The sequence below is a fragment of the Terrapene carolina genome, unplaced genomic scaffold (assembly GCF_002925995.2).
Source record: "Terrapene carolina triunguis isolate 2854851 unplaced genomic scaffold, T_m_triunguis-2.0 Scaffold102, whole genome shotgun sequence".
NCBI lineage: Eukaryota > Metazoa > Chordata > Testudines > Emydidae > Terrapene > Terrapene triunguis.
In genome coordinates, this window is record NW_020664453.1 from 2,596,880 (window position 1) to 2,614,087 (window position 17,208).

Consider the following 17,208-nt stretch of genomic DNA (forward strand, 5'->3'; position numbering starts at 1 on the left):
ATATTTAAAACTTACCATTAGCAGTCCATTTGCATTTCTCTTGCATTATTGTGCCTGACAGCAGCAGCCATTGCAGGCTAGAGGACTTTGGTAGGGGGAAAAAAAAAAAAAGTCTGAAAAGAATCTCTGGCTTGTTTCACAAAAGTTACAAATATATGTTTGAATGGGTATTAAACACTCAACCTGAGTGTGCACATATGTGAGTTAGAGACATACCACAATTCAACAGAGGATGGCTGGATGGCTCTAGGGCTTAACAATGGGATAAGGAATCTTTCGCCACTGGATCAAATCTAGCTAAGGTCAGTTTTGCTGCCAGCCCAACACGGCTTAGTGGCCTGCTAGAAATGAATTGTTTTTTCTCAGTCCAGTTCCCAGTGCGCTACCATTCCTATCAGACACCACCAATTTAGAAGCCCAGACTGAGCGTGGAATCTGAGCTCTTCACCCAGAGGCATCTGCCCGCTTAAGAGTTAAGTTCCTTGACAGGGAAGTATGAAGATGTCACACTTACCTGTCCCCTGAGCTGTGCCCTTACACTGGCAGTAGATTCCACCTTCCGCCCCACAGCCACACACCACAAGTTAACATGGATGAAAAATTCCAGGTATTTAAAAGCAGCCATCAGGTAGATTTCAACCTCTCCAGACGCTGTCTGGAATGGTTCCTTGGGATGACTTCATTTAAATGCAATCCATGCAGAGTGTTCTCCACTGCCACTGATGTGTGGAAATCTCACAGAACCAAGAGTATTTTCTTCCCAGTAACTAGTCTGAGTAAATGCTTATTAAAAATAACAGGAATTTGGATCTCAGGTTATAGATCCACAATAACCAAAAGACCCACCCACATCCTATAGATTTCCAAAGGAAAAAGCATTATGAGAATTTGAAAACGGTTTGTTGAAATCCAATCATACTGCAAAGTAAGGGACTTGGAGATCTCAGTGACATGCACACAATTCCATTTATCAGTGGGAGAAAGCACAGGGCCCTAAGTGTTTAGCTCTGTATGAGATGTTACATTACATGCTAATCTGCTACAGTACATCAGTCTATTACTGCAGGCTTTCCCATCTAACTTAACCCCCAGGAAGGGATCCCTCAGCCATCCCACTAGCAAATAAAGGAGATCAGAGGAGGGGATTAAAACAACATGCAAAGCTCTATTTGGTTTTCGTTAGGGAAAACAGCCATTCAAGCAAGCAAGGGAAATTCAGAATCAAAGTTCAGAAGCAGCATTTGTCCATTAGGCCTTCCTAAAATGAAGCCGGAGAGCAGAGCATGGCTAGATGGAAGGCAAGCTGGAGGAATCTGAATGCAGGAAGGAGAGGCTGTTTGAGATATCCTAGACTCATGTAACTCGAGTACATCTCCCTTTGCTTCTTTGCTTGCGCTTCCTCCCAGTTTTTGGCACCATTAGGATCTAGCTCTTGAGCTCAAACTTTCAAACCTAGCCACAGCAATCTGACCAGCTACCTAACCCTCCTGAAGTCTTCTTGCACTAGAGTTCTTCACAGTGCTGTTTCCTTATGGCCTGATACAGGCAAAGGTATCTTTCCATTGACTTTAACGGAAGCTGGATCAGATCCTTTAGAGCAGTGTTTCCCAAACTTGGATGCCACTTGTGTAGGGAAAGCTCCTGGTGGGCCAGGCCGGTTTGTTTACCTGCTGCGTCTGCAAGTCCGGCCGATGGCAGCTCCCACTGGCCACAGTTCGCTGCTCCAGGCCAATGGGAGCTGCTGGAAGCGGCGGCCAATATGTCCCTCAGCCCGTGCCATTTCCAGCAGCTCCCATTGGCCTGGAGCAGCGAACTGCGGCCAGTGGGAGCCGCGATTGGCCGGACCTGTGGACGCGGCAGGTACACAAACTGGCCCGGACCGCCAGTGGCTTTCCCTGCACAAGCGGCGTCCCAAGTTCGGGAAACGCTCCTTTAGAGAAAGTAGGTCCAGCCATCTCTCACACCCCTTGCTTTGCTTCCTGCAAGTCCAATCTACCTGCCATTCTTCACCCTTACAACAAGGATTCATACCAGGGGAGAAACATTGCCTTCTGCAGCACCTAACTTTGAGTTGCCATTTTGCACCAGATAGAGTGCCATAGGTACGGTCTATACTTAACTTTTAGGCCAGTGTAGCTACAGCACGCAGGTGTAAAAAATTCACCCCAAGTGCTGTGTGCTGACCTAACCCCTAGTGTAGATGCAGCTAGGTCGATGGAAGAATGCTTCCCTCTATGTACTTACCATCATTTCGGGAGGTGGTATTCCTACAAAACCCATTCCGTCACTGTAGTCTGCATCTACACTACAGGGTTACACCGGCCTAGCTACAGCGCCGGAGCAATGCTGCTGTAGTCCCCGTAGTATAGACATAGCCTGACTGTGTCCACTATTAAAATTCTTTTTACCAATTAAGGAAACCGCACAGGTTTGGGTTTTGTTTAAATGCCGTCTCTAATGTGCATCAGAAGTCTAATGGTTTCAACACCCTAAAATGTAGAAGTCAGGGGGTTTAGTAGTAGTATCATCCAGAGCTTTTATACTTGCTCTTTATAAAAAGAGCAAACAAATTCCGTATAATCGAAGAGAAGAAAAATTCCTACTGTGCAACTTGCAGTCCAATCAGTAAAATTAAACCCACCCTTTCAGTAAAGCGAGATCCTTCTGAAAGAAAATTTGGGCTTTTAGCATCAGGTCTTTTGGGGGACAGAAAATACCTGAGCAACGATTAAATATATGGCTTACAAAAAACAAAGATCTACAATTTATCCAAAATAAGTGACCTGTACAGGTTTGCACTGGCAATATGCAACAAGATCCACTGCGTGAAAGAACAGTTGAGAGATACACAGAACAAGGCCATCCCTCCTAAGAACAAGGTTTGCTCTTAAATCCCCACCAGGAAGCTAAGTCAACATTCTCCAGGCCCAGGTGATCACCACTGGTCTTTCTGTGGCATGTTTACCTTACAGCACATTTAATCTATGGGGATTTCTTTCTCCAGCCCTTCCATCTGTGAAGTCACTCTGGGTGGCAGAACCATAAATAGAGATTTTCCCCCCCATCACCTTGTCTGACAATGCTAAAAACAGAAACAAACAATGCCTCATTGATGGCTGTAAAGCCTCCAACTCCAAGTGCCAGGTAACAATCTGATCAACAAAAATCAAGGGATTCTCTCTCTCTCTCTCACAACGATAAAGCAGCTGACTTTACAGGCTTCAGTATTAAAGACTTGGGTGGCCTACAGATGGACTAACATTGACAGTCGGCCCATGCTGGAGGGCTTTCCCAGGGGAACTGATGTTGTGCATTGTGTACAGTGCATGGACGCTTTCCTAGGTGGTGAGGACCCACAACTGCTACGGAATCAGAATCCATGCAAAGAGGCATCTTGTTTTTCAGGGGTAGGGTGTTTCCTGGCTTAGGGTATGAACACTCCCAAACTCAGAGCCTCCATGACAGCCAAGTGCCCCAGGCCTTTGAACTCATGGCAAGGACTCTCCATTGGGTCAGAACACCCGGGGGGGGGGGGGGGAGGGAGGGATGAATGGGAGACCTGCATTCATTTGCAGCCAGATGCTGTTTCTAACACTTCACAGCTGAGCAATCCACAAGCTGGCTATAAAGTTAGGGCTCTCAGGGTATGTCTACACTACGAGGGTAATTCGATTTTACTTAAATCGAATATGTGGAATCGATATTGCAAAGTCGAACGTGTGTGTCCACACTAAGGACACACTAAGGACAGTAATTCGACTTTGTGAGTCCACACTAACGGGGCGAGCGTCGATATTGGAAGCGGTGCACTGTGGGCAGCTATCCCACAGTTCCCGCAGTCCCCGCTGCCCATCGGAATTCTGGGTCGAGCCGCCAATGCCTTCTGGGTAAAAAAAATTTGTCGTCATCCATCCGTCACTAACGCCCTCCCTCCCTGCATGAAAGCGCCGGCGGGAAATCAGTTCGCGCACTTTTCTGGTCAGTGACAGCGCGGACGCCACAGCACTGCGATCATGGATCACGCTGCGACCATCGCTGCACTTGTGGCCGTTCTCAACACCTCGCAGCTTATCATACACCTTTCCCTGAGGCAGATGCAGAGAAATCGGGCGAGGAGGCTACGGCACCGCCGTGAGAGCCTGAAGTCGGAGAGTGGCACAGAGCTGTCAGAAACCACGAGCCCCAGCGCCCAGGACATCACGGTGGCAATGGGGCATGTGGATTTTGTTGAACGGCGATTCTGGGCCCGGGAAACAAGCACGGACTGGTGGGACCGTATAGTGCTTCAGGTCTGGGATGAATCCCAGTGGCTGCGAAACTTTCGCATGCGGAAGGGGACTTTCCTCGAACTTTGTGAGTTGCTGTCCCCTGCCCTGAAGCGCAAGGACACCCGCATGCGAGCAGCCCTCACTGTCCAGAAGCGAGTGGCCATAGCCCTCTGGAAGCTTGCAACGCCGGACAGCTACCGGTCAGTCGCGAACCACTTTGGTGTGGGCAAATCTACCGTGGGGGTTGTTGTCATGCAAGTAGCCAAGGCAATCGTGAAGGTACTGCTCCCAAAGGTAGTGACCCTGGGAAACGCGCAGGTCATCATAGATGGCTTTGCCGCGATGGGATTCCCAAACTGCGGAGGGGCTATCGATGGGACTCACATCCCTATCCTGGGACCGGACCACCAGGCCAGCCAGTACATCAATAGAAAGGGCTACTTTTCAATGGTGCTGCAAGCACTGGTGGACCATCGGGGACGGTTTACAAACATCTACGTCGGATGGCCGGGCAAGGTTCATGACGCTCGTGTGTTCAGGAACTCTGGTCTGTTTAGACGGCTGCAGGAAGGTATTTACTTCCCAGACCACAAAATAACTCTTGGGGATGTGGAGATGCCTACAGTCATCCTCGGGGACCCAGCCTACCCGCTAATGCCCTGGCTCATGAAGCCCTATACTGGTGCCCTGGACACAGAAAAAGAACTGTTCAACTACCGTCTCAGCAAGTGCAGAATGGTGGTGGAGTGTGCTTTTGGCCGTCTCAAAGGGAGATGGAGAAGCTTACTCACTCGCTGTGATCTCAGTGAAACCAATATCCCCATCGTTATTGCAGCTTGCTGTGTGCTCCACAATCTATGTGAGAGCAAGGGGGAGACCTTTATGGCGGGGTGGGAGCTAGAGGCAAATAGCCTGGCTGCTGATTACGTCCAGCCAGACAGCCGGGCCATTAGAAGATCCCAGCGGGACGCCCTGTGCATCCGGGAGGCTTTGAAAGCTAGGTTCCTGAGTGAGCAGGGCAACCAGTGACTTTTCAGTTTGTGGACAGAGAAGCTGAACCTGCCCCCGTTTCTTTACCCAGTTCATTTTGACTATCCTCTCCAGTTACATACCCCCTTCACCCCCTTCCCCTTCCCAAAAAATAAAATCATTTCGATTTTGTTAATGAACAGCGTTGTCTGTATTGCTGTTTTCGCGGGAATATTTTAAACCGGGGACGCAGACTGTGGCGGGGGGCGGGTTCAGTGTTCTGATGCAAATGATGCTTCTAAACTCCCGGAATGACAGGCTCCGCACTGGTGGACTGGTTATTTCAATGGAGAACATGAAAAACACCTCCCAGACTGACCACGGTAACCAGTGACTGCACTGTGTATGTGTCCTGATGCTGGACCTGACACCGCCTCTGTACCCTGCTAAAGGTCACTGTCCTGCCCAATTACCAAGCCCCTTGCCCCCCTCCAGACAGACTCTCCCTCAAAAGAACCTGACTGAAACAGTAATGGAGAGAAACAAACATTTTATTGCGAACCAGACATGAAACGTGGGGTGTGAAACTTGGACGGGGGCTTCTGTGAGGTGGGTGGGAAAGGACTTATGAAATTTTGGGGAATGTCAGCCTTCTAGTGCTAGAGCAGTCTGCAGGGGTTGACTGAAAGTTTTAACGGCCCTTGCCGCCCCTCCTTCTTTGGAGTTTGGGTGAGGGTGGTGTGGGACTTGGTGGCGGGTGAGGGCGGTTACAGATAGACTGCAGCGGGGCTCTGTCCTCCTGCCTCCGGTCTTGCAGAACATCCACAAGGCGCCGGAGCGTGTCCGTTTGCTCCCTCATTAGTCCAAGCAGCTTTTCAGTAGCCTGTTGGTCCTCCTGACGCCACCTCTCCTCCCGTTCCATGACTGCTCGGTGCATTTGTGACAAGTTCTCCCTCCACTGTGTCTGCTGGGCTGCCTGGGCTCGGGAGCAGTCCATTAGTTCTGAGAACATGTCTTCACGCGTCTTCTTCTTCCTCCGCCTAATCTGCGCTAGCCTCTGGGAGTGTGCTGAGAGGCTGGGTTGGGAGACAGTCGCAGATGTGTCTGTGTGAATTGTGAAAAGGGAGTGAATTCCTGAGACAGATAAAGGAAATTGTATACAAAGAACCTAGTCTTTCTCTGTGAACAAGACCATGCACTGCACCTCTCACATGCGCACTCAGGACAAGGTCGAATTTTCGGCCGTCGCCTTCAGTGCCTGTGGACTTGCGGAGGTCTTGGACTGTTCAGAGAACTGTGGCTGGAGACCTGAACTTCTGGAGCGGGCAATAATGGTAAGCCGCAGACTTGTGGCTGCTTAAAACTCCAGCAGTAGCACTGGCCTCCTTTCACATTGAAAGCAATGCCAGTCTCTGCTGCCAGCAATCAGGACAGCATCAACTCTGCCCCTGTCCCACCCCCTCGCGGCTGTCCCAGGGAAAGATCCCTGTATGCTGCCCCTCTCCCTCCACCGCGTGGCTGTAAAGCAGTCCCAATACTAACATTCCCCTCCCTAATTCAAAGCAGGGCGTCATGAGCGACATCACCCTCCTGAGGATCCCGGACACCCAGAGAGAACGCATGCTGCGGGAAAGCATGCAGAAACCGGGGCCGTATGCCGCCATGCTATGTCGGGCCATGATCCCGGAGTACTTGATTGTGGCGTGGAGGGGGCATGTCTGCTACCACGGAGGGCCCACTAAGATCGCCCTACCCCGGAACCTGATCAACAGGCTTGAGCTCTACCTCCACGAGACCTACGAGGAGTTCTCCTACGAGGATTTCTCGTCGATCCCCGGCCACATTGACCGGATTTTCGCGTAGGTGCACTGGGACTATGGAGTGGAGCGTCTTGGGCCTGGGAATCATGCAGTAACGGACATTGTGAAAATTTTTTAAAACACTTGGGACTAAATTGAGAAGAGCCCAAGCCAGAGAAATCATGAAAACCCATTTGTTACCTTTGTAAATATTCCTGTTTTGTACCTGATTATTTTTTTACTAGTTTACAGAACTTTTATAAATGTACATTGTTAATAGTATAAATATTACCGTTCTGTTTTAAATAAATGTTTACATGTTTACAGCACTTACTGCTTGATCCTTCCCCTGATTCTGTGTCCGGGGTAAGGGATGGGGACGGTTGGTACGGGATCTCGGTAAGGGTGATGAAGAGCTCCTGGCTGTCGGGGAACTCAGCGGTGCCAGCGCTGTCGACTGCCTCGTCCTCCTCATCTCCTTCTTCATCTTCCCCGTCCGCTGTCATGTCCGACGAGGAACCGGCCGCGGACATGATCCCATCCTCGGAGTCCACGGTCAGGGGTGGGGTAGTGGTGGCGGCCGCTCCCAGGATGGAATGCAGTGCCTCGTAGAAACGGGATGTGTGGGGCTGGGATCCGGAGCGTCCGTTAGCCTCTTTTGTTTTTTGGTAGCCTTGTCTCAGCTCCTTGATTTTCACGCGGCACTGCGTTGCATCCCGGCTGTAGCCTCTCTCTGCCATGGCTTTGGAGATCTTCTCGTAGATCTTAGCATTCCTTCTTTTGGAGCGCAGCTCTGAAAGCACGGACTCATCGCCCCACACTGCGATGAGATCCAAGACTTCCCGATCAGTCCATGCTGGGGCCCTCTTTCTATTAGATTGCACGGCCATCTCTGCTGGAGAGCTCTGCATAGTTGCCACTGCTGCTGAGCTCCCCTCGATGTCCAAAGAGGAACTGAGATTCAAACTGCCCAGACAGGAAAATGAAAATGAATTCAAATTTTCCCGGGGGTGTGGCTGGTCAGAGCATCCGAGCTCGGACTGCTGTCCAGAGCGTCAACAGAGTGGTGCACTGTGGGATAGCTCCCGGAGCTATTACCGTCGATTTCCATCCACACCTAGCCTAATTCGATATGGCCATGTCGAATTTAGCGCTAATCCTCTCGTTGGGGAGGATTACAGAAATCGATTTAAAGAGAGCTTTATGTCGAACTAAATGGCTTCCTGGTGTGGACGGGTGCAGGGTTAATTCGATATAACGGCGCTAAAGTCGACATAAAAGCCTAGTGTAGACCAGGCCTCAGTGTCTGCTAGGACTTCTAGCTGCTACAAATAATCAATCGAAAGACTCTCACTGACTCCAAATGGACATTGGATGAGGCAGCATGGCCACTTTTTTTTTTTTTTTTTTTGCTGCCAACAGTCTCTGGACAAGGCGTGATGTGCCCAATCGGTCGTAACAAAACATTAAACAAGCTACCCGGTCCCTAGCTACACGTATAGTGTTATGGTTTCTTTAGCGGGGACAGGGAAGTGCTTTCTAAAGGAAGTAAAAGACAAAACTTCTAAGCCTGCAGAGAAGCTGGCCAGGGAAGGAACTACAGCAACAGCAGTCAGGTGCACTGCCAATCCCCAGCTAACTAAACAGAGCTCAAACTGGGAGTGAAAGAGCAGTGGTTCTCCATCTCCTCCAAGCTCCATCTCCTGTCCAAGTCCCACCGACTTGAGGAGACTGTGCAATTCAGAACATAATCTACTGTGAATGGCATTGCACTCTCTTACCTGCTGGGCTGGGCTCCTCAGGTTTGCTCACGCTCCCTCAGCTATACTCACAGGCAGAACTAGATTAAGACCCGGGCCTGACAGCCACATACCTAGGTCACTGCCAAGCGTTAAGATGCACAGGTGTGTGCACACCCCCAGAAGATTAGCTAATGAGTCCAAGACATTTTCCAGGCTTCAGTGTTCCCAGAGCCGTGTCTTGAAAAGAGCAGGAAAATACTTCTGTTGTGAGATTAGACATTTCGCTCCCTGTTCTCTAAGCAAGGACAGCTATGGTTGAATAGCCACATCACTCCCCACCTGTCAACTGATGCCTACATCCACACTGGGCTATCCCAGAGATTCAAGTTGGAACATTTGGACCAGTCTACCAGGGTCCAATGTTCTTGAAGGGCAATGGTGACCCAAGGACCTCAATATGCCAACTGGCAGAGTACAAGGATCCCCTAGGCTCACCCAAAGAACATCACGTAAGGTCTCTAATAAAAGCCTGTATCACATGAGTCATCATAACAATTGCAAAATTTCCATATGGATGTTGTGTAAGGAATTATGTATATACACAAAACATATGTTCTTAAGGTCTAGGACTAGGGACTGGTCACCAGAAAGGTGAAAGGCAGCTTTTCTTTCAGACAAGAAATGTTTGTCTGTCTGTTCACATGCAAATTAAGTATTGTATGGTTCACAATGGGCCTCCATTTACAGTCTGAGACAAATGTTAAAGAAGGATTGTGAGATCTCCAAAAGAAGAGATTTGCAGGAAGAAGTGAACTAGCCAGGGAGAGCCCTAGTTACAAGTAAGGACAATTTGGGGGTATAACTAAAATGGGTATGGAGGTGCACCCTCATTACACCCATTCACGCGTGGGCAAGCAGATCTGGGCTACACTTAACATTTTCTCCTTCTTTCTGGGGTTTAAAGAACAGTTTCCCCCCCCCCCCCCCCCCATGTACTTGGATCTCCAGGGCACTTTTGGAACATGCAGCAGACAAACTGTCCAGGTTCACCTAGTTCAAGGTCACATAATCTGCTGGAGTTAAGAGAACACGCGGGGTGACAAAAATGCAGCTTGAAACTCTCTGAAGGTGAATGTTAGAAACACATTTCTACTGCATTTGTAATGGAGACTGCAGCTGGGTATTTTCACACTGCAAAGAGATGTCATTTCATCATTTTACCATAAACTGCAGGTCACAAATGAAACAGTGGAGCAGAGACTTGGATCATATGTCCAAATAAATCACTTCATGGAAGCCCACATACAGGCAGAGACAGCAATAAACTCTTCCTTGTGCCTTTTGAAATACAACCTTGCTTGGCCATCGCCTCCTTACATCTAACAAAGCTTCAGAAATATCCAAAGGGCAGCGCAGAAACAAAAGCGGCAGATATTAACTGGTTACTGTTATATCAAAGAGGGTCTTCACTACCTCGTATTTTCTCCCCTTTAGTCATTTCTCACCCACCCCCTTTTGAAAAGATCTGATCAATTTTTCTAGTGATCACCCCATCTCTCTCTCTCTCTCATGCTCACTTGTCCTGTTTTCCACCTCTCTCCCTTGATTTCACCTTGTAGCATTTAACGGGGGACAACACGGGTAGTGATAAAACGGTTGTTCCTGAAAATTTATGGAGTTTATCAGTGAATAACTCCTGGAGGTGAAGTGGTCATTGAGCCGTAAGTGGGAGCTGTTTATTTAGTCAAACTCCTACAATAGCACTGGTATGGCTCCTTCCCCCAGGATTTCTTCCCAAGAACTGTTTAGGATAGTGAACTTTTAAAAGTCACAAGAATTATCTGTTTGGGGACTTTCAGGGAGATGACCAATTTAAACATCAAGAGGAGAGAGGAGTATGACAGGGTGTGCTTTTCCCATTTCCCATAATTTGTGAGATTCGGTTTTTGGAATGAGGGGAAACCTCATGTAAAAGTGGGAGAGAACAGCTTAAATACAGTTTCTCAGGGCTGGGCTGAGCATAGAGTCAGGGCAAACCATTTGAATTCACCTCATGATTGGGGGAGGGGACTTCAGGGCTGGAGCCATCAAGTTTGCAGCTCATACCCAAAGCGGGTTGGTTCTGTCTCAGCAAGAACAGGCTTGGGAAGTCCTACAGGGATCACCAGGTCCTGGAGGAGAAGACTTGTACCTCCACGGGGTACAGCATGAGAAAGAAGCCATATGAAACCTACATCACCCTAGCATTGCTGCGTGATGAAGGCGTGGCTGTTGGCTCAAAGCAGCACAAGCCTTGATGGGTTTGCCCCAGGTAAGCCCCCAAAAGCATGGATGATTAGCAACCCTTAGCTGAACAGCTTGGTCTGCAAAATTAAACTAAAAGCCTGGCCAGAACAGGGTCTTGAGCAATTTTTGCACTCCCACTGAATGTATACACATACACACTCAAAAAGCCCAGTTGTACCCTAGCTCATGGTGGACACTGTGCAGTACCCTAGCTCATGGTGGACACTGTGCAGTTCATTATGTAACGCTATCTTTCCGGAAGCAGTTTTATTTCACATCCAGGCCAGCTGCTGCGTCTTCCTGGTTTATCCGTTTTCTGAATTTATGATTTAACAACATTTGCAGATCTCTCAATTGTTCCTTCAAAGTAGGAATGACTGAAAGATCTGCAAATACCCTGGATAGCTGAGTGATTGGAATCCGACCGTTCTCCAAACTCATATGTTTTAGATGTAAGCTATGGTTCAGTATTAACCTATGTATTGTCTCCCATTGCTACTGTACACAGGGGAAACACTGTTGCCTTTCAGTGGCAAGATCCTTTCTAGGGAACAGTATCCATCGGTATTCTGTAAGACTACATCTAGAGTTCATCCCACCTCATTCTCAAATGTGAGCCCATAAGCCTCCACTGCATCTTCACCTACCACACGCAGTATGTTCACCATAGGTTTCTAAGGCTCCTTCTATCATTCTGCAGACATTTAATAAATCAAAAGTTGTTTAAACTCTTGTCCAGCAACATTTCCTCTTGCAGCAGGTTCATCTTTGAAGGGCAGGTCGTTCCAGATTGTTGGACTTTTAACCCCATCCTGCCACCCCATTGCATCTCGGAAACACACAAGGTGGGTCCTCATTATTACAACAATTGAGCTATGTATCAAGTGCCATCATTAGGTCTCTTGGAGTAACAGAGCATTGCACTGGTAAACAATAGCTGCTCCACTTGATAGAGTAGCACCATTACCCTAAATTACCATGCAATGCCTTGAGTTTGAAAGGAGTTCTATCGAATCTGGATTCCATTCTCTGGGAACTAAGAGGAGGGGTCCATGCAGTGACCATGCTAATGTTAGTTTGGGGACCAGGATCAAGGATTTTGTATCCCTCTCTCTACAATCTGTTTGTCAGGCTTGAACAGTCTGGGAGAGAGACACCAATGTCATCGGGGAGTCCTTAGCAAAGCAGCTCCATATCAATGGAGATACCCTGACACGGAGTGGTACCCTGACCCCATGACTACTTGTGGAGTAAGACACTGTTCTGTGTGAGTAAGGGGATTGCAGTCCAGCCTTATGAAAGTTTGGCTGACCCCCACCCCAAGGCTGTCGGGGGTTGCCAGGCATGTGTAGATAAAGGAAGGGCTCCCCGAGCAATAGTCAGGCTAACTCTAGTCAACTGCCAGTTCAGAAGACAATTCTGTAGAGAATGTAAGAGTGAACTTTGCCACCAAAGCTTTGTTTTGTCAGCCCCCAACCGCCACCCAAGAATCTGTCTGCATCTGAGACACTGCAATTCACTTCTGTCTCCTGGAGCCTCTCTCAAGCTCCAGCCACATTGCCTGGTTTCAATGGTGCCTGAGGATACATCTACACTTCAAAGAGAAACCCAGGGCACCCAGTCTCAGCGCCCCAGGCAATTGACGGAGGCTTGAGCTGCAAGGCTAAAAAGTAGTAGCATAGATAGTGGAGCCTAGGCTCCAGCCCTAACATCTATGTGCTATTGTTGTATCCACAGCCTGATCCCCACAAGGAGACACAGAGCTTTCTATAGTGTTGATGGAATGTTCTTATATCCTGGGCTGATTGTTTCCCCTTCCTTTCAATCTTCACCTTCCGCTCAATCCACACCTGCCCTCCTTACCCACTTCTCCCTGCCCCATCTCTCTAGTCTCACTTCCCTTCCATGTTCCCTCTCCCTTCAGCTGATCCCCTTCTCCACCACTGCCCCAATAATCGTGGCACTAACATGCTGTTTGCTGACATCACATTGTTCACTTTGCTCGTGTGTGTTACCCCTTCCACCACCCTCTAAGTCTTGTCTATTTAGATTCTAAGCTCTTCAGGACAGGGACTCAGACCCTGTTTGTACAGGGCCTAGCACCATGGAGCCCCATTTCTGGTTGGTCCTTACATGCTACAGAAACAAAACAGGATTAACACCAACAGGCACTGAAGCTCAGGCTTCTTCATTTTTACAAGGCATTAGTTACCGTGCTGTAAAAACCTAGTGGAAACAAGGCACTGTAGTTTTACTGCAATGTAGTCTAGGCAAGGTGAACCACAGGTGGGGGACAGGGAGAGTTGTGTTGACCTCACCTAGCTACCTTGCAGTACAATCTACCTGCACCTTATCTCCACTAGGATTTTACAGCGAGGTAGCCAGTGTGCACTAGTTACCTCACTAAAACCCTGCACCTTTTTGGACAGTGAAGACACAGTCCAAGTCTCCTCTGAAGTATTTTTCTGAGCCATTTTCATAGAATCATAGAATATCAGGGTTGGAAGGGACCTCAGGAGGTCATCTAGTCCAACCCCCTGCTCAAAGCAGGACCAATCCCCAACTAAATCATCCCAGCCAGGGCTTTGTCAAGCCTGACCTTAAAAACCTCTAAGGAAGGAGATTCTACCACCTCCCTAGGTAACCCATTACAGTGCTTCACCACCCTCCTAGTGAAAAAGTTTTTCCTAATATCCAACCTAAACCTCCCCCACTGCAACTTGAGACCATTGCTCCTTGTTCTGTCATCTGGTACCACTGAGAACAGTCTAGATTCATCCTCTTTGGAACCACCCCCTTTCAGGTACACCTCTACCCAGATATAACGCTGTTCTCGGGAGCCAAAAAAAAAAAAAAAAAAAAATCTTACTGCGTTATCTCGAACTTGCTTTGATCCGCCGGAGCGCGCAGCCCTGCTCCACCGCGTTATATCCAAATTCATGTTATAATCGGGTCGCGTCATATGGAGTAGAGATATAGTTGAAAGCAGCTTTCAAATCCCCCTTCATTCTTCTCTTCTGCAGACTAAACAATCCCAGTTCCCTCAGCCTCCCCCCATAAGTCATGTGCTCCAGCCCTCTAATCATTTTTGTTGCCCTCCGTTGGATACTTTCCAATTTTTCCACATCCTTCTTGTAGTGTGGGGCCCAAAACATGCCCAAAATTTTGCATGCATCCACACTAGACCAAGACTGTGGAGTGAAAGTGCATTAAAACGAGCAACAGTCACGGGAGACGGCCCGCTTCCCCTTTAGCGGTATTCCAATCCTGTTCTGTAACTATTCTACCAACGATGCACAGGTGCACACCATGAACACAGGTCACTTTCACAGTGACTAAGTAGAGACAGACCCACACCATCTAATTCAGACCCTAATGTGCAATTCCCCTGAGCTGGAGGTATTTGGATCGGCAGTTCAGATTCAGATCCACAATGCCAGTGGGGACGGGGCTTAAGATACAGAGATCAAGTCACTTTTAAAATAAATACCCTTAGTTCAGAGACTTCTGAACCTTCCACCATGTCTGCTGTTCACTCTTGGTATTTCTCTCAGCGCAGACAGCAAAAAACAGATGAGTCAGTTTCACTCCTTGGTTCTCGGTGCTGCAGGGGAGTATTTGAACCCAAACCAAAATCTGCTTTTATGCTGAAAGATGTGAAGAGACAAATATCATGAGGGGGTTTTGTAAAACTAGGGTCTAAGTCAGCGGTTCTCAGACTGGGGTCTGCAGATGCCTGGCAGTCTGCGAGGGTACTCCAGGGGGTCCACACATCATGTTCGGAGCCACGGACCCCACTGATCAACTCCTCCCCCTCCCTCCCAGCAGCGTGCAGGAGGTGCTGGGAGGGAGAGGGAGGAGCAGGGACAGGGCATGCTCGGGGGAGGGGGAGGGGCTGGAAAGAGGCGGGGAAGAGGAGGGGCAGAGGAGCGGGCAGGGCCTGGGGCTGAGCCAGGATTGAGCACCCCCGGGGAAAATTAGAAGCCAGTTTGGGGATCCACGAACATTTTAAAATCAAAATGGGGGTCCTCAGATTGCTAAAGTTTGAGAACTGCTGGTCTAAGTGAATGATCCTTTAGGTCAAACTGCCTAGTAGCAATGCAAGATTTAAGGCGGGGGGAAAATGAAAACCCACTTGACCCCAAAGAGTTTGAAAAAATGTTATTGTAGGGTTAACAGTTTCCTTTAAACAGCATTAGGATTTTCTGCCCAGTACTGAGTTCCAAGTAGGATCTGGGACTCCTAGGTTCTCTTTCCATCTCCATCAACTTACCTTGGGCAAATCGTTTCACTGGGCCTTAAGTATTTTTCAGCTGGGTAAACTTAGCTGCCTCCCAAGGGTGTTTGAGAGACTTAATGTATGAGAAGCACTTTGAGACCCTTAGATGAAACAGGCTATACACCTGAAGTATAAATTATGTATTTTTATCTCTCAGGGAGACTAAGCAGCCAGTTTACATTCTGCATCTGGCTAAGATAAACACAGAGCCTGTCATGGTCACGGGGCTGGCTCCACCTCTGCCCCCCTCCCTGAGAGCACCCCCCCCCGCTGATGTCAGGCCTCATGCCGTCACCTCTCCTGAGGTGGAATTTTGCAATGCTTCCACTCCTAGAGCAGGATCTCGGCTGCAATACCCTGGGTTTCAACTGCGCTTACCCAGCAGCTCCAACTGGGTTCAGCAACTCCTGTTCTTCCCTTTGAGACACTAAAGATTGGTGAACAGAGCGACCAGAAAACCTGTTTACACCAAAGTATTGGTATTTACCACATTGGGAACAAAGCACAAGAGAAAAGGATTTTTAAAACCACCAATTGTCTAAATGCACATCTATCTTCCCTAGGGCTTACCGTCCCCTCTGACGTTAACTCAGGTAGGCCTAGCTTCTTCAGACCCCCCAGCAGATGCCTGTGTCAGCCTGGTTCCTTTCCAAACAGCACCTCTGCCATTACCTCCCTCTCTTCAGATAGTCCCCTCTGTTTCCTGGTTCTCAGCCTTGGCCCTGCTCATCAAAACCAACTCAGTGGGTCTCAGCAGGTGGTGGAGCCAGACTCCTCGGAGCCAATGGCTTTGTGCCATTGTCTTATGGCAACCCTCTAGCATTTACTAAGGGTTGGTTTGCCCTGGGCTATTCTTCTGCCCTTCCTGCTTGCGCCTCCTGACAGCCTGCTATTTCACAGTAGCCATCCCCATATGCAGTACATACAAGTTACAGAGCAGCTCCATAGAGAAACAAGGTGGGTAAGGGAAAAAAAATAAAAATATTTTATTGGACCAACTTCTCTCGATGAGAGAGACAAGCCCGCGAGCCACACAGAGCTCTTCTTTTCTCTTATGCGTTGTTCCTAATGTGACCTGAAAGAAGAGGTCTTTGTGGCTCAAAAGCTTGTCTCTCTCACAGAGAGAAGTTGGTCCAATACAAGATTTTTACCTCACCCACCTTATCTCGAATATCCTGGGACCAACTCAGCCACAGCCACACTGCATAGAGCAGCGCCATGTCCACTACCCTCTCTGTATGGAAATACGAGATCACCAGAGACGCCTTGCCTGCCTCACACAAACCGTCAGCCAAAAGCGGCACCAACTCATGTGTGTGTTGTGAGTACGGAGTCCACGGTTTTCTTAAAAGCCCTGGCATGAAAATCGCAGCTTTCATTACGTAAGTGAGTTTACAGCCCTCATGGTTGTGGAGAAAAGCTTGAAAACGTGACCCGAGGGAACACTAACTGCTCAAACCCCAGAAGGCAAACTCCATTTCTTTGGAGCCTGACTCATGATTTTGAATGCCTGGAGTTGGTGATACTACAGCCACCAGCAGGGCTCAGTGTGGTATTTCTAGGAAACAGCTGGGCCTGGAAAAGTCAAGACCATTGCTATACAGATGCTCACTCCATTGACTATCGCACTAACGTTTTTCCAAACTAGGGGGCCATTCCTATGCTTCTGTTTGTAACCAATCCTTCTCCATAGGAACAGACTGTGTGTTTAGCACCGTCCTCTCAGTTTCAGTTATGAAGCCACATTTTGCTACCTATGCACCTAACGATTGAGGGGATTATGCCCTCTGTGCAGGAGAGAGCTAATGGTGACATCTCCCATTTACAGAGAAGGAAGGTGCCACAAGTACTCCTGTTCTTTTTTT